The 21,747-nt window shown below is 44.2% G+C and overlaps 1 protein-coding gene across 2 annotated transcripts in view; it reads left to right on the top strand.

Moving 5' to 3' along the window:
• Positions 1–5,237: 5,237 nt before the first annotated feature.
• The window catches only part of LOC122715634 (CUGBP Elav-like family member 4), a 513,357-nt gene continuing 496,847 nt past the window's right edge, over positions 5,238–21,747 (top strand). For both annotated transcript variants that reach the window (XM_043937961.1, XM_043937967.1), the window contains exon 1: positions 5,238–6,699. The gene's annotated coding sequence lies outside the window, so the exon portion shown is untranslated. The remainder of the gene's footprint in view (positions 6,700–21,747) is intronic.

Below are 21,747 nucleotides of genomic sequence, written 5' to 3'. Positions count from 1 at the left end.
TTTTTGCCACAGGGCCTCTCTACATCGACTCTTCTCTCTGTCTCTCCTACCCTTTCACTGGATCGATCCAGTCAGAACGCATCGCCCCCTGGCCCATTCAAAATTGCTAGGATTCGGAACAATTTGGTGTTCGAATCGACAATGGGAGGAATCGTTGTTTTTAATCCGGAATACGAAATCCTCTTTACAACGGCGCGCTCTCTGTTGTTCTGGAAATAATACCACCTAGCCGAATCTTCACGCGCTATTTAATCATGAACCGATCGTTTCCTTTCCAACCACGCATCTCGCGGTATCGATGCGTTTATCTCGAGGACGAGACGGTAAACGACGTTCCGTCGCGAGGACAGCTACAACAGATCCATTAAAATAACGAGCGAGCGTATTGTTTCGGCATAAACAGGGGAGTGGTGGCGAGAAAGAAACGATTCGAGATTGTAGGAAGCGAGCGCGCGTGCGAGTGGGAACACCCTCCTAAGGAGGATTTGTACAATAGAAGGGAGCAAGGCACTGGGGAAATAAGGTAATACCTATGGCTTTGTCTCGATCGGGGGCAAGAAGAGCCATTGCACCACCTTATTCCTTCGCAACGACGCGCTTTCTCCTTTTTTGCGCTTCCTCTTGGTCCTTCCTCGTCGCAACGAAAAGAGAGCTAGCCATGTTCGTATCGAATTTCAAAATTACGCCTTCTCGCGCGAACGCGAGCTTCGTTGCCGGAAAAGTGTCGTATACGAGGAATGAGAATGAGATAAAAAGCGTTTAAGCGTTGCGATTAGAAGCGTGCGAGAACCCGATACTCTGAAAATTATCTCATAGTTGAAGAATTTTGTGAAAGTAGAAACCGTATTTCGCAAGGTTGTATCGCTGTTGCACTTTTAAGTTTCTTAAAATTATAATACCATACGTAACTTGTTTTCACACTAGGATCGTATTTATTTTATCCGATAATTTGAACTGGATATAAAATGAATGCCGTATCTCGTATTCCGCTTTTCACTCGTGGAAACTATGATTCGTTAAAACGACATTATCACGAAGATACGAAACGTTTTACACGACTGATGCGTTTAATTGTATGCAAAGTAGGATGACGTACGGAATTGAACGAAAACGCGCGGTTATTAACGATTGTTGCGGTTATTAGAAACGCTGTGAGTTATGTACGGTAACGAGCAAAGTTGGGCGGAAAATTTAAGAGCTCCGTCGTTTTAGGTTTACGTATATGCGAAGACGATGCATAGTTGAAGACAGGAAGATAATCCAGACGGCGGAAGTATGTCGGTATTCCGAATCTCATGGCGAAAGCTCCTCTTCTGCTTTCTCTCTCCGAATATATATAGTGCACGTTCGGTCTTGAGTTTGGAGCATGCTCTCCTCCATCCTTCGGCTAGTCTAATGTCTTAATCTTTCGTGTGTGAAGAATTGGGCCGGGCCAAATGAAATTTGCATAGTCGTTACCAAGCCCGCCTTTACGAGGGGTTGTTCCGCCGATCCGCTTTAGGCTCTTTTGGCTCGGTGGAAAGAAGACGACCAGCGTTGACGACGATCCGTTTGATTGCCAAGGAAAACATTTTCCCAGTCGGTATACGGGACTTATCGTCTCGAAATGACGAGCGAATATAGGCGTGGGATCGAAACAAAAGTAGCGTGGGACGGAAGAAAGAGTAGAACCAAAGTCGTCGTCGTTCTCGTCGTCGTTCTCGTCGTCCATGATAAAGGAATACGATTGTAAAACAAAAAAAATAGGTTTTGTTCTTTTATGTGTGTTTCGCGTACGCGCGTTCGGCTAGCTAGATTCGATAAATACGTTATTCAAACGGAATATCGAATATTTTTAATAATCGAAGCTCGTCGAGCTCGAATAAAGGGAGAACGTTCTGGCGACACTCGTATCTAAATTGTAAATGTCGTTAAACCGTGGCTCTTACTCGTTGTTACGGATGCATCGTTCAAGTTACAAACTGTAGGAGCAATATGGGCGATGGTAAATTACAAGAGTTTGCATTCAGGCCAACGTTTCCAGTTATCCAGTTACTTTCAATTGGTTAAAGTATCCAAGAATTGCTGCAGTGTCCCCGATCGATCTTTAATAAGCGTCTCCTTCGGATAAGGATCCAAGGTGGTATATAGGAGAAGAGCCTTGAAGTTGGCGAGGTGTAGGGAAGGAGAGGAGAAGGAACGGGATGACGAGGAGAAGGAGAAGGAGAAGGAGAAGGAGGAGGAGGAGGAGGAGGAGGAGGAGGAGGAGGAGGAGGAGGAAGAGGAAGAGGAGTATAGGAATAACGTAGAACGCGTTGGCTAGGTCAGGAGGTTCAGAGCTACCGAGCCGATAAGGGCTTGCCAGCTATACCCGTTAACGACTATGTAAATTGACGGGTCTATTTATTCTAGTCATCGTATCGAAACTCAGTCGGATGAAAACATCAAGCCTCGGAATTTCTCAGAATCGCACCTCTCCTCCCTTCTTGGCTCGAACAACGTTTACGTTTCGTTCGATTAATATTTGTTTAATATTCATCGATGATTTATCAATGGTCGATCGATCCTTTTATTAATCTTATAGGCCGCATCATCCCTCTCCTTTCCTTCCTCTCGTCGAGATATCGCGGTAACGTATCATATACGCGTTACGTTCACGTTGGAGCGAAATCGCAAATAAATTTAGTGGCCGCGAAATTGCTTCTTCTGGACGGATACTCGATAAGAGAGTGGGCTATCATAACGCGCTGTCCGACCATTTTATTGCAATGCTAAAGTAGGTATTGATCCGAATCCAAGAGAATCACGAACTAAGGTGCTCGACGACCATCGATCCGTCGTGGAGAAAGAGAAGGAGGAGGTGAAGGAGAAAGAGGAGGAGGGTAATCATTTTCCGTGTCCTCCTGCTTCTCCTCCTCTTCCGTCGGTTATCCGAATTGGGTTCGAGGGGGTCTCGTAGCAAAGTTGGGGACTAGGAGAGGACACAAACACCTCCTTTCGGGTGTTGAGAAGGAGGGAAGAAGGGATCGGTAGGCCCCGGGTGGTGCAGAGAGGCGAAGGAGATCGGTGGATGAAGAAGAGAGAGGGAAATATGGAAAAGGAGGGAAAGCGCGAGATGGGTAGAGAATTGCTTTCTCTCTCGGTTTGGAATGAGAGGATGCATGAGAGACTGCTCCAGACCGTGGAGAGCGGAGTGAGGGTGCTGCCTTGGGGTTCATTATTCAGGGCTATTGATTTCCATCCACCTCCTACCATCAGCCCACCCAACACCACCAACGACCAACGAGCGAAAGAGAAAGGGAGCAAGAACGAGCGAGATGGGGCCAGAAAGAGATTGACGGCTGCCCTTTCTCTTTCTTTCTTTCATCCTTCCTTTCCCTTCCACCCCATTCCGTATCCCCCTATTTGTCTCTTTTGCTTCTCGCTCTCGTTTATTCTCCTTCGCTATTCTATTCCTACTGCATCAACCTACATACTAACTGACATGCACTTAAACCAGCTACTTGGTTGATATAACGAGTAGGAACCTTGTAAATACATTCTATCAATTGTTATTTTTCGTGCATAATTCGATCGTTGCAAGAGATAAGCGTATCGACGATATCTTCTTCTTCTTCTTTTTCTTCTCCTTCTTCTGATTCGAAATTCTTCTCGATTCGAAATAATAACTTTTTTATTCGATTCGATGTATATAATGTAAATAAGAAAACGTTAGGTTACCTACAGATTAATTTGTTATAGCGATATCGATATTTCGATATCGATCGTAAAAAAAAATTTAGCGATACGCGTTTATCGAATTTGAAAAATACACGAAAGATCAGGGCATTTTCACGATTCTTCGTCGTGGATTTGTCGATTTCTACATCGTCTTCGGCGGAGTTAACGGAGTTAGGGCACAACTTCCGTGGAAACTTTCTACCCGTAACGACGGTCCGAAGGGACTTGCGAGTTTTCTCTTTGAAATCCCTCGTTCGCGGTTTCCCGTCTGTGAGAAATCACCTTAAGGATCACGGGTATCACCGCGGGAGGGATATTCGTGAGATCTTTATCCGCCATTTTATTTTTTCGTGAGTAAAAACGTGCGCAAAAAGTTAAGGGATAACCGATATCGAAGTATCGGAGAAAAATATAATTGATATTAATTGATAAACGTAAAAAACGTTTATGCTTGCGGATCTTTGGGATCGATGTCCATCGATTTTTCGATTCAAATGGACGTTGCATGGAGATGGTAAAGTTGCGTTGATAATATATTTTACGTTACGAAATGCACGAGTTTATAAAGTGGAATGAAACGTTGACAGAATATTGTTTTAACGATGATTTATGGTGATCAAGAGTTCTTTCCTGTATTTTGCGTCGCTTTTCATTTTAATTCTACAAACGTCATGTACATTTTAGAGAGGTAACGCGTGGTTAAGAATAAAAGAATTTTCATACAAGCTCAGCGTTGAAATCACTTATGACATTGATCTATTACCACTGTGGCGAAACCGAAACCTTTTCGCGTGAAAAATATTGCCGCTAGAATTTTCCGTTGTAGATAGAATCGTTCGTTGTAGGGAGAGATCGTTCGATTCCTCGTTTAATTTATTATCATTCAATCTCTAAAATATTTTTTTTTTCATTCTACTTTTATTTAATAAAAAAATTACATTTCATAATAACATTGTATGTAATAACGAAATTAAACTTAATCGATTCACACGCGGATGATAAAATATTACGCGATAATGATATTCGTATTATTTTCTTGGATCAGCGATCGAATAGAACGTTTCTCGTTTTCGAACGTAACGAACAAACGCGCCAAGTCGAAGTAGAATTCCGTTACTTCGATATAAATCGATCGTATCGATTCGCGCGGAACAGTTTCCCTCGCTCGATTCGCGTGAAGTTGTCAGTCTTAGTCGTGGCCGTTCGTTCCCTTTGATCGTGTCCAACGTTCCGTAACGTAAAACTTCATTAAGTGTTGGTGTTGGATCCTATCCATCGATGGGTTAAACCGTTAAACTCGGTCTCCGATCGTAGGTAGAAACGAGTCGTCGAGTCGAATCGTGAACGCGGATAGGATAGGATATACGTATAGGAAATATCCGGCGGTATACCGGCTCGGAGAGAGGTCGTGTATCTATAGAGATTGCAGCGCCGCGGGCGCCGGCGCGAAACGTTCGTTCGCGAGACTACCTCCGCGTGGTGGGCTCGTGACGTCAGCTAACCTCAGTGTGCGGAGAGCGACCGCAGTGTACACCATCTCCACGTTTTGGCAAAGAAGAAGGCAGTTATCGTTGCTGAGTGAACGAGTTTCGACCACGTCGTACGTACCGATCAGCTGGACAATCAGTGTTATTTATCGCCCATCTTTTCCCTGCCTTCTCCGTTCCACGGATTTCCATTCGCCGGTGAATAGACTTGGCGAATGAAACGCACATACGTTGGGCAAACGTAGCATTCGATCGAGTGATAATTGGAACGCGCCGGATACGAGTCCGCGATTTTATCCGTTGATGGCAAGTTTTTCCTCTATGGAGGTGGAATTTCGTTCGTAACGCGTGAGTGACGAATCGAATCACGGATCACGTTACACCTTGACAGACAAGGTGACCAATCTCCTTTCTTGATGAATACGACGACGTCGAAAAGAAGCACGATCGGTAGCCACGCGGTTGACGCTCTCACCGCCGGTTGTATCTCCGAAGGGGTTAACACCTAGCACGAGGAGCGTCTACTGCGCAGCTAGCGAGAGAAACGATTCCGAAGGAACCATTTTCCTTCGCATGGTGATTCAGTGGTGTTATTGTTATTGTTGTTGTTATCGATATTTGGTGGTGATACACGTGCCCCGGTGATATACGAGTCGAACTGACTACACCTTGTGTTTACGTCGTTTCAAATTGTCCTTTCGAAAGCGTGAAAACAAAGAGTCGCCTCCTTCCACTTCTTTTCAAGTGTTCTTCTTCTCCGCTGTGTTTCACCATCGTGGACGGGAGGCGCGCGTGTCAATCGACGTACCGGATACAGGCCTGGCGAGTTCGGTAAAACAGTTTCAGGCTTTTACGGATTCGATTTCGAAGGTGGAGGTGATCGTCCGCGCGAGATCGACGACACGTGGATTCGGATCCAATTCTCGTTCCTAGCTCACGTGGTCGTCGAAACTACTACCGGCGACGCTCTTATAGTGGCGCTTCCGCGATATAACCTATCACGGATGTTGTTCCTCGCGTTGAAACGAGTTTGCTCGTGATCAATTTGAAAGTTGTCGGGTTATCTGTGTGCTCGTTGAATTTTTATCGATGTTCCGTATCGACGTTGCAACAACATCGGACGTGATCGATGAGTGTTCGGCCGAGTGAATAGGGAAAGAAAAGTAGGAAAAAAGAAAAGAAAAAAATAGAGACTCTCCGTCAAACGATTCTTCCGTCCTGTTGTCGAGAATCGAAACGCGTGTGTGTCACTTTCATGTCGCGAATAGAAGGAGAGGGATGACGGTGCATCATCGTTGTGCTGCAGACACCGTCGAAGAGGAGGAAGAAGACTCGTGAATTACGTAAACGACGATCATCGGTGCTGGAACGAGACATCATTAGTAGTACGTGGTTGTTTTGCGATTCTTCGTAGGATTTTTCGGATCCGCAAGCACGCGGAATCAAGCAGGCAGCGTGGAGCGCTCGGCGATCGTGTGGCCGCGCGCCGCGGACCTCTATCTTTATCAACCAGGTATTTTTATTTTCTCATAAAAAATAATGGCTCGCGTATCGAACGGACGAACGAGAAAGGAAACCGGTCCTTTTCGACGTTTATCGAGGACCATCGATATTGTTCTCCGCGTATGAACAATACGTAAATTGCGTAAATATTTCGCAAACTTTCGTTTTTCGATACGATTCGAAAAGTTTTCTTTCAATATTAAGTATACCGGGGAATATCGTTAGGAATACGAATAATAATAAGCAAGTGATTCGAATTAACGGTTGAATATAATATATAATAGATAAACGGTGAAGAATGCAAAACGTGAAATGGAAGTAATTCGTTCTTGGTAGATCGGAATGTTTTCAGCATCCGTCATTTCGAATTTTTCATTTTTTGCACTAGCAATAAGACGAGAATGCGCGCACATCTTCCAAAAAGATGGCGAGGAAGATCTTCTTACGGTATGCCGAGCCATTCTTCAGTGCCTAACCAACGAGCTTTCGTCGCATCGAGGGTGCATTCTTGTGCCTGAATCTCCCAAGCATATTCCAAGTATGCTCAATAGGATTCATATCCGGTGATAAAAGGCGTGTTATTTTTCCGTGACATGGTGCCCAATTTTTTTTTTTTTTTTTTTTTTTTTCTTTGCAAAACGCATCTCGCAAAGGAATATTTGGAAATATCCTTAGCACGTGATACTTTGTCGTGTTGTATTCTGGTCTATTACGCGGTCGTGCAATGATGGAATCTTTAAAAATATAGATGTCGTTCAAGCACTTATCTAGCAATTACCTTGATAGCTGGTCGAATAACTTTCTTCGATCTTTCTAGTATTTATATGCTAATCTTGACATTTTCGAAGAAACGATCTTTTATTTCGAGCTTTATTATACAAAGAACGTTCGAACGAGATACGAAGAACTCGAGTTTTACCGTCTCTCTGTCTAAATTTATTCGCGTCTTTAATAACAATAGAGATAGTTTTATATATATATAGTAGGTTGATTACGTCATACGTTAATTGTACAATTATTAAATATGAACGAAAAACATGTTATTCGAGCAATTTTCAAGTATTTAAAAATTGTTTTAAACGTATAGTAACGATAACAAATAGCGATTCAGGATTTGAATTAAAATAGTTTCGATAGTTTACGTTAATTTTACACAAAGACGAATATCCGTGATGATGATGGAAACGTTCCGTTTTATTCGAAACCTTTTGTTCTGCGATTCATACCTCATACATACGTGTGTATCACGTATGTATTTTTATGTACATCACAGCTGGTTGTTTCTCTGTGAGAAAGTGACGTAGTAGGTTGATAATCGAGGAATCAACCGATTAAATTTTTGCATCTTGGTGATTGCACACGGGTTTATAGCCACTGCCACTTGAGTTTTGGTTTTGGCAGTGTCTCCGAGAGTAGTTTCCCCCTTGTATTTGCAATCGAGGCAGGTTACAGCCTGACCCGAATCCTTAAGCCAGACCACGGTCACGGGATGCCCCGACTAGCAAGCACGTAGTAACCTACACGCCAGGCTGTGCCAGGAGCGTCTCTCCTACCTTCCTCTTTATTCCTTTCTTTTCCTTGCCTCTCGCCTAAAACTTTTCCTCTAACTCGGGTCCTCCTCTTTCCTTTGCTTTAGATTTTACAGGGATATCCCCGATACAGGACCACGGGGATTCGATATTATACAAAACAATATTTGTTATCCGCATCGGACGTAGGAGGAAAGTTGGGAAGTAAAGATTCCACCGATTGAAAGTTTCGTAACAGGGGCCGGAAATTTTCTTTCAATTTCTTCTAACAATAAGGTAAGGAGGGAGATAAAGTTGGGGAGAAGTATCCGAGAAAATGGTATTCTACGTTGGTGTAATAAAAGGAAATAGAAAGATTTGACGAAATAGAAACTATATCTATTCTCGTTCGATTCGATAATAGAATTTATGCGGTGCGCGCGCGGGACGAATTTCCGTTGTAATAAATCGTTGCGTGTAAACGTGGGGGGGAGTTGGTAGTTTCTTAGTATTCCGGACGCATTTGGAACGCGATGTTGGTAAAGAGTCGCACTTGTTGGCGTCCAGGGACACGAGGACGTTGGACGTGGGACACGGAGGAGTTGGCGGAGAATCGGTGGTAGTAGCAGGGAGGAGGATCGCGCTCGGAGGGACGCTGGAAAGCGAAGCGAGCGCGCAGTGGTCAGCTCGGACGGTCCCTCGGGAGATTTCTGGACCGCAGTCCTAAATCAGGTTTCATTCCCTCGGCGAGTCTCCGCCGCCTCGACCCAACCTGGTTGCGATATACCGAACAAAGCGAACCAACAGCTCGCTACAATTCCTTTTTTCCGCGCCCGCCAATTTTCTCCTACGTGCCGGATAGCATCGGGTCGCGTATATACCCGGAAAATAACTCGAAATGGGAAAATACTCCAACAGCGTGAGGTACGCGTTCCCGAAGATAGGAGAGAGAGAGAGAGAGAGAGGGAGGGAGGGAGGGAGGGAGGGAGGGAAGCCGTGGGAAATTCGCGTCGTTCTAGTTCAATTTTTCCAAATCGACCGGTAGAAGATTGTCGTTGGAGCGTAGCGGCGTCTGTCCAAGTATCATATCGCGTGTGAACGTGCTAAGTCGAAGGTAACGAGTCGACGATAGGGGAAGCAGGCCGAAGGGGACGATCGTTCGACCGAGAGATCTGCACTAGGCACATGCATTATCGTAAACGATATCGCCCTCGGCCAGACGCGGGTAACACACACTCGAGGCCTTTCAAGCGTGTGTGCTAGCCGAGCCAATCGTGTATATGCGTAGTGTGTGTGTTAGAGAGAAGAGAGAGAGAGAGAGAGAGAGAGAGAGGGTATAGGAAAGGAGTTGCACGTTTTGTCATCTAGACCTGTGCAAACAACTTGTCTGGCGCCTTCGAGTCTTATCCATGACCTTAGGAACGAGTATACGTCGTCTACGTAATTTTAGCTACGCCTTGCGTCTACGTTGCCATTTTTATACTCTTTTCTATTACAATTTTTCAAATTTCTTGCTACGTTTCGTGTATAAATTTATATGTTCTATGATCTTGGTGAGTGACGATATTCGTACCATTTTTATCGTAATATAAGTAAGTACTACGTTAAACGAAATGTTACGTTAACCAAGAATGGAAAATCAAAGATATTTTATTTCTCGAGAAACAATGTTTTACGTTTTATTTCGAGATTCGAATAATAGTCGATGATTTCTTTCGATTTTAATTAATTTCTTTTTATAGTAATCCATAAATTAATTCCATAAGATAATATTTACTTTGATATTTTCTAGTGGAATCAATTTTTCGTAGTATTTTTAGTAGAACAGAAATAGCGTTGCCAATGATACTTTGCCAAACGTATCATTTCGTTTCTTGAAAAAGAAAACTTACGAATATCTCTTGAAATCGCGATTTCATAGATTTAATCAATTTCATTTCTTATATTTCTTACATTCTTGTTCGTAAATCAAGAATTAATTTTTCTGAAACGTATACGCGTTCAAAATAACGAAGAATATCTTTTAAAAATATAAGCATCTAATAGAATAGATCATATTTTCTATTATTCGATTATCCATTTCTATTATCGAAAGATATTTCGTTTCGTAGAGAAGAAGAAAAAGTTTTTAGAGAATATTGCAATTTTATCGTTGAATTAAATACTGGCATTTAATGAGACGATGGACGAAATCGGTCTCGAAATAGAAAGGAGAGATGATTTTACAAACATCGATGTTTGAAATTGGAGCACAGTTGGCCTTTGTACCTGTCTTATCTCAAAGCTTTTCGCAAATCTATGCGCAACTACAGAATTGCTTGCTCACGCGAGCAGGCGTAACCGTATATTTTAACGCGCAAGTTAGAATCCCGCGTCGCCTTTGTACCATTATGGGCGAACAGAGACAGAGCACATTAAGGAAGAAGATATTGGTCGCTTTCTCCTTGCATCGAGGTATACGCGCGATCCTATGGCGATTTTTATTGTAACGGCCGTAAACGTGATTCACGTATTGACATTTTATTATTTTTCACCGTTCGTTGCTTACCGATTTGTGCGGCGTTATTCAAAAACTGCAATCGAAGGAAACAAACTGCAGGATGCGATATTTTTTTCCCCACGATCCTCGGTACAACGAGATATTAATGGAGGTGTATAGATACCGGAGAAACGTTTATGAATCGGTACGATAGGAAGGGTTGGGAAAAAGGCAATTTGAATTCGCTTTTCACCGGAGAAAAAGTTATTTTCCTTTTCCCTGAACCATTATCGTAAAAAACAACCTTCTTCTGCGGGCAATAACGTTAAAAAAGAAATATTTGCTTTTGCACCGCGTGAAAAATTAAATAGTTTTAGCTAAGGGGGCCACTTTTTTGAGATAATGCGTTGTTCAAGTATTGAACGTAGCGAGTAAATAAATAGTGGAATAATGAAACTGTTTGGATGAACGGAAGGGGAAGAGTGGAGCTAGGAGGTTGTTAACCTGATTCTGAAGCGTATGGCTGATATTGGGTTAATACGGTGAAAGTCCTCGGAGAGAACTCCCTTCTGAATTGTGTTACCGGAACAGCGACGTTTGAACGTAACGCCTCGTTCCACTTAGCTGGGTGCGTAACTACGGCAAGTAGATACGGTTGGAGTATAGTTAGACGTGACGTGTCGCTCGAACGCGTTGCGCCTTTATTTTCTTCCGCTTATGCATTTTATGCAAAATAGCTTTATTTCCCGATTATAAATATCAATTTCAAAATTTTCACGGTAATAACATCGAAATTACGCGGAAATACGTAAAATTACGGTTAATTATTAACGTATTCGACGAATTCTCGCCTCTCCTCGATCTATTCGTAGTTTTTTAAAAATAATAATTTTAAAATAACATCCTTCGAAAGGATTATAACGCGTTACAATTATATATATATATATTTATATTCGATAGTTTTCGATACGATGTATTTTACATTTTTCGAGATAAAAATCGAAACATTTAGAAAATTAACAAACTGTAATTTGCATAATATATATATATATTAATATTTAAAAATTGTTTATTGCAAGATTTTGTTACACTTTAGTAGCGAATCGGAACAATAATGCAAGTTCGATTTTAATCGTAGCTTTATTACGCTGGTAAACTTAATTTTAAAACAACGTAATCGCGTGACGCTTTTTTGAAAAATTCGCGAATACACGAATACGTTGTTACTCGAATTATTCCGTAATTATTTTTTTCAGAATCGTTAAAAATATCTTATGCAATCTTCGGTCAAAATTCTCCATAAAATTACAATCGATCGAGTAGGATTAAAAAAAGAAATATATTTCGCACGATATCTCTTGAGAAACCGATTTCTAATATCTCGTTTCTGATTTTCCTTCGCATATCGTTTCTTATCGCATTCATCGATGGGGAATCCTCGATAGTAGCTATCGTATTTTGTTTTTCGCGTGACGATATTGCATATCGTGGGCGGAAGGGGGAAGGGGAATGTTTCAAGAGGGGTTTGAAAGGAGATATATACGGGATGGAAGACGCAAAGAAGAGCGCGAAACTTTCTATAGTGCGGATAGCATTACGAGATCTCGCGTTCTCTCGCGTTCTCTCGCGTTCTCTCGCGTCAAAAGCAATTTATACGATTATACGCGTAGCGGCTTCAATACGCCTTAATCAAATAAGCTACGTCTACGAGGATGGAAAACGCGGGAAGAGAAGAAGGTGCTTTGAATGGTCGGACTTTGAAACGCGACGTGGAAAACGTTCTCTCACTCGATCCTTATTAAAACACGAAGCCTATTTTAGATCGAATCGATCAAGACCATCTTACGGGCGATCTAGAATATCGAATATCGGCAGAAAGGGTGTTTTTTAGATTGGCAAAATCAAGCGTGCAAAGTGTTTTTACGATATTTTTTAAAACGTGATCGAAGAAGCATTCGTTGAGATTCGTTTACGTTTGTTTTCACGTAGCGCAACTCGGTGGAATAGGCGGTGACCGTCGAGTGGAAACAGTGCCAAAATCTCAAGAGAAACGCGTTCGCGTTTTCTCGCCTCTGCTCTTGGCTGCATCGTATCCCGCCCTTTCAAACATCCCTCGCCAGCTCCCTTCGTTTTGTTATGTTAATTGTTTCAAACTCGGGCCATCGTGGCTACGTTTATTTTCCATTTTCATCGTCTTTCTCACCTTCTCGTCTCCGCGCGCCCGTATCTTCCCAATACGAACCTGCCTTTCGTCCTCGCGCGCATTTTCCTTTCCCCCCAAATGCGGGGATATTTGATTAAAAGAATCTATGGTAATCGAATTTTCCTTCTCCTCGCGCGTAATTAATCGACGAGTTGGCAAAAGAAAGAAACGACCGAAATTAGTTAACAGTGGTGATTCAGCCAGACTACTTTTTCCACGGTTCACCGTGCCTTTAGAATTCTGGCCGATCGAGAATATTCGAGGTGGAAGGTTTTCCTCGAAAACACGAGAAAGGAATTGGCAGCCGTACTAATCGATGAAAGGATTCTGCACCCACGACTGTAATTAAAATATTGTACACAATATATATATATATATATATATATATATTGAGAGAGAGAGAGAGAGAGAGACGAAGAGGGAATGGAAGAGGGAACAAAGGGTCGGAAGTATTAAGGCGGGATTCGTGGCCCTTTTCTAGCCCTTTTGCCCATCTTTTCATCGACTGACTTTTCATCCCGTCTACCCGTTCCGACTGTCCTCCTCTCCTCGGTGTTGCGTCGGTGTTCGCCGAGCCGGCTCGTATATTTTAATGCCAGTCTGGTGGAATGTAGTCAAAACTGTTATTACAGTTTTAATTAAACGAAAATTATATCGTTTCGTACATTTTTGATGCGAGCGCGGTGGTGCGCTGGCGCTGACGTATTCAGGCTAGGTTCCCCCCCCCCTCCCCCCTCCTCATCCATCCTACATCCTCGGCTACCGCGTTGATCATCCCCGCGTTTTCTGTTTCGAACATTATACGACGAGCCGAGTGTTCCATTGGGAACTTGTGCCGCCAACTTCTTCCTCCTCCGATTTCCTCGCTCCCGCCACTTTTCTCCCCCGTTCTTTCACCCCCTCCAAGGATCGTTGGTTCAATCGCTACGCGCGTATAATACGCGATCCATCCACTTGCTTGAATTTCGCGTGTATCGTGGTAAATAATAGGAGCATATATAGCTCGGTATAGAAAACGATGAATCTTTAAACGACACGCGTTGCTTCCCCTCTCAGCTCGATGAGATAAATACACTGCATCGGAGCTTGTGTATCCGGCGTTGAATAATTCCACGCCTACCGGATAATGATTCGATGAATTTAAAATGTAGGAGGGGTGGGTGGTGGTGGTGGCGGCTACCGAGGCCGAAAATTTAATAACGTTAAGGCGGGCATGCACCGACCGATATATTACACGCGTTACGCCGGCGGAAGATCTTTCATGTTTAAATGGGGTGGCCGGCCGTGGATACGTCTTCGCCTCTTGCGCGCTACGGGTATGCGAGCTACGGCCGGTATTTATGTCGCGACGATAAATTCAACCGACGTCTCGAAATGAGGTTAGAAATACGCGAGACACGTTTTCTCGCGCATACCGCCTTTTTTCTTCCCCCGTATCGGGAAATATACGTACTCCACGATTCTGTTTCGCAACGCGCCCCTCTTGTCTCGTTCGCGTTCACCGTCACGCTTCGATCTCCTCCCCCCCTACCCCTCGCTGTTCGCAATTTATATTTTCCCGAAATACATCGCATGAAATATTTTCCGGGATATACGATTAAGGATCGCGGCAGAATTCGTTTTTTTAGTATTTTTAGTATTTTTAGTATTTTAAGGTTCCCTTGAGACCTTTACGTGACAAATGTGCTCCATTTCCTGGCTTTCTAGGCCAGGACATTGTATTTTGCTCATTCCTTATATTTTTTTAATGCAACGAAACGTAGATTCCCGCGATTTTAGATAATTTCGGGTTTTTTTGAATTTCCCGTAAAGTTAAATAAATAATAATAATACGATCTCTCGAAATAAATAGGAGGGAAGCAAGCGTATCGCGGACTAAAATTTTCTCTTTTTGTTGTAATTTATATTTCGTTATGAAAAAATATAAAACTTTTTATATCTCTGGCAGGAGCTAGGTGTACGTGTACATTTACGCGGAGATGTCGCATTTTTCGAGAAAGCTTTTTCGCGAACCGTTTTAAAGTTTTACGGTGAAATTTTTTCTAAATCGTAAAATTAACCACCAGGTAATATTTTCGATAAAAATATCGCGAAAATGTTGGATCGATTCGATAAAAGTTGAGCGCAATTTTTTTCCCTTATCGTACGTTTTTGATCTTAATGCATGCAAACAAATTTTTTCTCGATACAAAAATATCGCAATTTTTTAATATTTCTATTACTTAGGAAAAATTATTTTTTAAAAAAAATTGGCGTATAAACATAGGGATTAGGTGGAAAATCCCGCGTCGAGAAAAATATTTAAATATTTTAACGAAACGTTCGATCTAGTTTTATATTTTCGATGCGCTTCGATCGAATTTAATAAATTTTACGCGAGTTTTGAAAATCTTCTTTCGTTTCATCCCGTATCGTTCAAATAAATATTTGGATGGTTTTAGAAAAGATGTTTCGAGGATGGATGTATCTTCTAATCCTGTTCCTCGTTACCCCGAGACCTTACCCCGAGCTAAGAGAGGAAACTTTGTACAGGCTTAACAAGAGGGGGCGAAACTTAAATTAAACAACGATTTCGAAGGTTTCCCCGATAAATCGAGTAGCAGTTTAACTTTACCTTGACCGTATCAATAATGGTTGCTCGCGTTTTACGTTTTAGATAGGAAAGGTAAGTAGGAGGGAAATGTTGGAGGCTCAGGTGCGTTCATCCCAGCTCGTCTCGTTAATTCAGATCGTGGCTTCTTGGACGAAATTGTGCCCCGTAATTTGAAAGCCCCCGTAACACGGGTGCAGAAGCTTGGTAAGGCGTGGTGTTCGGTCAGTCGGTTTCCCCGCTCTTCTATGGAAAGGTTAGGCTCCCCCCTCTCTCTCTCTCTCTCTCTCTCTCCATCCTTTCCCTTTTCCCTCCTTCTAGGTATCTCGTTCTTTCTCGCCGAAAGCAAGGCAACTCCTTTGGCCTTTCCTGTAAAGGGTGACCGCAGGATCTCTCGGCCTTCTCGCTATCGACGTTGCTGGATACAGAGAGGGAGGGAGAGAGAGGAGGGTAGTAGAAGGGAGAAAGGAAGGCAAGGTTACTACCTTCGTAACTCCGTGTTGGGTTACGAGCACCAAAGATGTCAGCCCGGCATAATATTATCCTAAATGCCCTACAGTTGGGAATTTACTTCGAGATACATAAGTTGGCGGTTTCCTAATACCAGCACCACTTCGACCTGGAAATTGCTGATCCGAATTACGTCTCGTTGCCAGCTCTCTCTTCAGAACCAACGGGACGAAGGCAACGCGTTAATCGAAGAAATTGAATATCGATTTTATTTCGGATTTGAAAAAGGGAAAAAGATGTAAAGAGATGATATCTCTTCTCGTGTGCGTATAAAAGGAAAGAATCGGGAGGAATTCGAGCGAATTTGGGGAAAAAATTGGCGTGGTGGCCTAATTTACCGCGATTATTTCACATCGAGCGTAAAGTACGTGTCGATCGAATGGAACGCGATCGGTAGAGGAGATGGGAATTTTGGCACGGGTGTGTATACAGGGTGTGTAAGATGTTGGGATAAAAGTGGGGGGATTATTGGAAGGTGAGAATGCGGGTTTGTTTGGCGAGCAACGCGTGGCGCGCAAAGGTCTGTAGGGCGTATTATCCGAGCCACGGTTCAATAGGCTGGACCGAAACAAAGGGACTACGGAGCAAAATAATGGCAACGTACAGGGACCAAGAGGTAACCGAGGAAAAGGGATCTGGACGCGGCTCGTACGTGTGCGAGGTATCGTTGCGGGTGTTTGTACAGATTTTACCCACGTGTTGGTAATCCTGGACCCGTGTGAGTGGAAAATGAGGAGGACTACGTGAGGGTGGTGGCCACGAGCGGTGGAAACAATGGAGGAAATAAAATAAAGCTTTGGGAGGGAAAAGAGAGGAGGAACACTTTGGTCCGAGATAAAGCGAGATGGGGGAGGAGAGTTACGAGAGAGAGAGAGAGAGGGAGAGAGAGGGAGAGGGATGGATTGGCGGAGAAGAGAAAGGGGGAAGGAAAAACGAAACGCTTTCTCGTTCGTTTTTCGCCTCTACTTTTCTTTTCGACGCTGCGCTCATTCCACTTATATTTATATCGATGGAGGGAGCTCGCGCAACGATATCGCGTTTTCTACGATAACTGTATTTATCGGGAGCTGGCACGTGATTCCTATCCACCCCCTATCCACCTAGGGGAAAGCGCACTCGGCTCGTCGATTCGGTGGGAACGGATTGTTATTTAAAAGGAAAAACTCGCCACTCGCGAATCGAACGCGGCTGGCTGCGAGTGGCGAACGGTGGTTTACGTGCCGCGCCGCTTTACTTTCAATTCCACTTTGAAACTTTTCCAACCGCGGCGCGCCGTTCTCGAATAAACGGTATCGGGCCGCCTATTTGTTTCTCGCCGGGACACGACGTTCGTTTTAACGCGGCAACAAGATATTCGTAGACACGCGTGCCTCCGATTTCGTTAGATTCGAAAGTAACGTCGCGCGGAAATTAACAGCGGCGGTATTTATAATGGAATTCACTTACTTCTCACGATCACGTGGGGAGATAGCGCAGTTTTCCGAGCAAATAGATTTTAGCCGGGAACCGACTAGCTCCAATTAGTTGGCTCTCGTTTCGCTCTCGTTTCGCTCTCGTTCGAGATTACGCGTTCGCCGTAAACGTTATTAAGATCGTACGATATTTCCTAGTTAATAGCGTAAAATGTACGCTATAATGGAATTGGCCGTTACCCTTTCTCTCTCTCTCTCTCTCTGCCTCCCAATTCCAACCACGCTTTTTTCTAATTTATTCCGTTCGATCTTCCAGATCGCGTTTCCTTTCTAACGCGAAAGAAGAAGAATTTGCATTTTCGTATGGAGGAAAGGGAAGGACGCGTCTAAATCCGATCCTCCCTTGCTCGTGTCACCGACATAATCGATTTTGGCTCCGATCAATCCGATGTCCGTCCATCTATCGTCCACCCTTTCGGGCGAGAACAATACAACGCGTAGTAGGTCTACATCAACGTCTTACCGGTCGTTCGTCAAAATCATTAATCCCTGAACATCACTCGTGACTGCTTAACGAGAAGTCGACTCGAAGGGAGATACGATCAATTTTGAAAATATCGAGTAATAACGAAAAGCGTAATTACGGTAATAAATAATGTGATAAATTTTGCAGATACTTTTTACACTCGACACAAGTCAACAAATTTAACGTTACGAGTATGGCACAGTTTTGCGAGAATTTCTTTCGAAAGGGGAGCATAGAAAAAATAATGGATATATATATTTTCGCCGTAAAGTTGGTGGCAAAAAATACATATTTCGTATTGATTTTTCAACTATATTTATAGATTCTCCAATGTTGGAAAATATATGGAGCGCGGTACTGTTTCTCCAATTTTTTTCTCTATTTTCCCGTGGTTTCGTTCGATTTCCATATTCCGCGAAAGATAAAGCGTAAAAATGCGAAGTAACCGTCCTATATTTTTCGCCGAGGGAAGTTGCGAATAGATACGATCGAATAAATAACTCATTGTCAAACTGGGAAAATGTAGAAAAAAAAAAAGAAAACTTTGAAAATGTCGCGTATCGAAATTTTTACCCTATCTTTGCACTTACGTTCGCGCTCGAATAGCGAATTCCTCGAATATTCGAGATCGAATATTATCCGCCATTTTCTAGGCGACACGCGAAATAAAACATCCAGATATACCTATACATTTTCAATTTCCCACGACGACACGAAATGGAAATTGCATTTTCTCCCCCACGAAGACGTTCTTTGCGCATAATTTGATCGAACAATAAAATTACGAGTGTTTAAAACGCGTTTTATACACAAAAGGTAGGAAGAAAGTCTATTTCCATCTTGGAGAAGAATAAAAGTTAAGAATGAGATTTTATTCGTCTCGTCGAAACTTTCAAGCTTCGAGGGATATTTCTAACGTGGGACTAAAATTTAATCCACGCACGGTTTCGTGGATATTCTTACTGGAATCGAAACACGGAGTACCGTCCGTGTGTGTGTGCGTGTGTAGCGACAGATTTTCGATCCTGATCGCTACCTGGAAAACCACGGATCCTGCACGGTGGCACGGATATGGCCACGCCCTACTCGCCAACAACGATAGCGCGATTTCATACGCGTTTGAAGTTGGTTTGAGGCCAGACCGATGTCGGGAAAGGTTGGCTGGCCAGCCAGCCCTGGCCTGCCGCAGTCGGCCGGCCGTGCGCGGCAGTCCGCTTTTTGGCGAGCGAGCGGACAGAAATGTTGTTTAGCTTGATTGAACTTTCAGCGCGGGGTCCACTCTCAAAGCGCGTTGCTTCCGCCCTCCCACTGTCCCCTATCGCCACCCGTTCCGCTTCCTCTCTTATCTCCACCTATCCATGCTTCTCCCTCCCCCTCTCTCTGTCCTCTTCCCTTTCACCCGTTGAATCTTGCCCGACCCGTCTCTCCTGTCTCTTTGCCTCCGCTTTTCCGCAGGGAAAGCTCGAGTGTCCACGTCACCCGGCCCTTGCCTTTGCCGCGCGGAGCGTTCCATCCCCCTCGCGATCTATTTTCCAATAACGCGAAGATTCTCGATTTCTGGTCGAGAAGGATCGAAACGATTTTAATTCTCGAATAGATGAAAGTACTTTGGAGAAGACCGCGTTGGAGAAGGGGTTGGCGTACTAAACGCTATTTATCGGGGAGCAAATCACGCGACCGTCCGCCTCTTCGTGGGTACGCGTTAACGCGAACGGAGAAACGGCTCGCCAAGATGTACGGCATTCATATTGAACAAGGCGCAAGCGTTGAATATTCATGCCACCGTGTAGGGGCGAACATCGGCGGCAGCAGGGCGCAAAGAGGAGATAGAGGGAGGGGGGAGGGGGGGAGGACAGACGAACTCAGTTCCTCGTACGGAAGGGCAAAACGCGCCTTAATGCCTCGGTGATGCGAGCAAAACACGTAGCGCGGTTTCTACCCACACACACGGCTTCGCTTCGCGTAACGACGCGTACAGGGTGTCCGATAACCTTTTGCTCCCTGCTTTCCTAGAAATACTATACCCGCTCCAAAGCTCCCGTTTAATTGATATTTACCCTTTGTAACGCTATTCGTACCTGCGAACAGAGGAGGATTCGCGTCTTTTGCGCACGCGCGGAATCGTGCTTACGTTTTGGTCCCGTAAAGATTCGATTTTTCATCGAAACATCGGTTATTTACGAGATAATCTTCTTGGGGGGAAAGAAAGGGAAGAAAAAAAAAGAAACGACGGCTCTTTAATCCGCGCAGCGTCTCTCCGCGCAGCGAATGTTTGGAAAGTTTCGGTTCCCCCGAAAGGCCTGGGTTCGGATTTATAGGAGAGATCGGCGAGCGAAGGTCCGTCGAGGATTATCGAGCCTCCCTTTACAACGTACGTACGTCACCGTGCATACGCGTCCCGGTGTAGAGAGGGCTAAAATTATCTATTGATTTTGAATGGGTGGCCACCATGGCGGATTAGGCTGACCAGCAGGTTGCGGTGATTGAGGCTGTGTCTGGCCTTCTGCCCCAGCCGTCCGCCAGCTTTATCATGCCCTCCTACCATTGGCGTGGAACACGTGTAATCAGCCGCCGATCAGCCAAACATGAGGGCCGACCCCGCCGCATATTATTTTGCGGTCAGCCACGGCTTACGAGTAGACGCGAAAAATTTATGGCCCGGCGAGACTCCGCTGAAAGAGAACAACGGGCGCGATCAAATATCGCGCAAAAAGTTGGAAGCTTTCGGAAGCTCGAGTTAGATTAAGTTGGAAACGTATGGATATATCCCCCCCCACCTCCCAGCGTATGGAACTTCCTTACACGCAACCACTCTAATCAAAACCTTTATCGAGTGAAACTTGCCTCTTTCGAAAGCGATCGTAGTAGCCGGGAGTTGCGGTTGCGGGGTAATTTATGAACATTAATCGAGATTAACTGGATCGGATAAGAAGGGAGAAGGCCCAAGTAAATACGAGTTTTCACGTGAAGCGTTCTATATATATATACACACACACACACACACACGTACGCGTGTACGTCGAATCGCCCACCCTACGAAACTTTTCGCTTCTCGTAAAACTCGTAACTGCCGATTAATCGGGTGGTTGTTGCGGCCGTCGCGCGAGGGAATAAAGGAGATGGGGGGAGAAAGGAGGGAAGCGAAGGAGAAACCGCAAAAGACGAAATTATCGGAGGTTCGCGACGCGCGTAAGATGAACGTCGGCCCATGCAGCGGCGGCCGTGGTAGCAGGTCGTCCGGTGATTTATCGGGCAAATTAAACAACTTTCCAACCGGCATTCCTAACCTTTCCTATCCTCGTTCCGCAAAGTGGCTCTAATTAAAAGACCATAAAGAGTCGGCTAGCGGCGCATAACAGTTGCGGAAGCTCACGTGCGAGAAACGTGGTGCGAAGGGGGTATGGAGTGTCTGGGAAAGCACGACCGCTCCTTTCATGTCCGCTCGTTGCTGTAACGGGCCAGGGACGGGAGGAGGGGTTAAGGGGGTGGAATCGTGGGAACGACAGAGGAGGGAAGGAGGGCACGGTCGTAACTTGCCTAATTATTTCTACCTCGGTTTGCGAGTAACGGCTATATAACGGGATTCCGTTTGTTTAACCGTTAATTTTTGCGGCGCGCGACCTCTCCTTCGATTATTCGAAAGTACTTTCTGTACTCGTCCGCGTCTTCTCGAAAGGTTCTGCGCCCCGAGAAGGATCGTTCGATCGTTCAACGATCGATTCGCCGATTGAAATTGTAGCGAATGTTCTTTCTTTTTACGGAATACACGATCGTGTATGGTATCGATAAAATAAGGGTTAATAAATAATCCGATTTGACGAGTGAATATT

This window comes from Apis laboriosa, unplaced genomic scaffold, assembly GCF_014066325.1.
Source record: "Apis laboriosa isolate Shangri-la unplaced genomic scaffold, ASM1406632v1 scaffold39_cov144, whole genome shotgun sequence".
Taxonomy (NCBI): Eukaryota; Metazoa; Arthropoda; class Insecta; order Hymenoptera; family Apidae; genus Apis; species Apis laboriosa.
The sequence above is the reverse complement of the archived record's forward strand: the minus strand, read 5'-3'. Positions and strand labels throughout refer to the sequence as shown.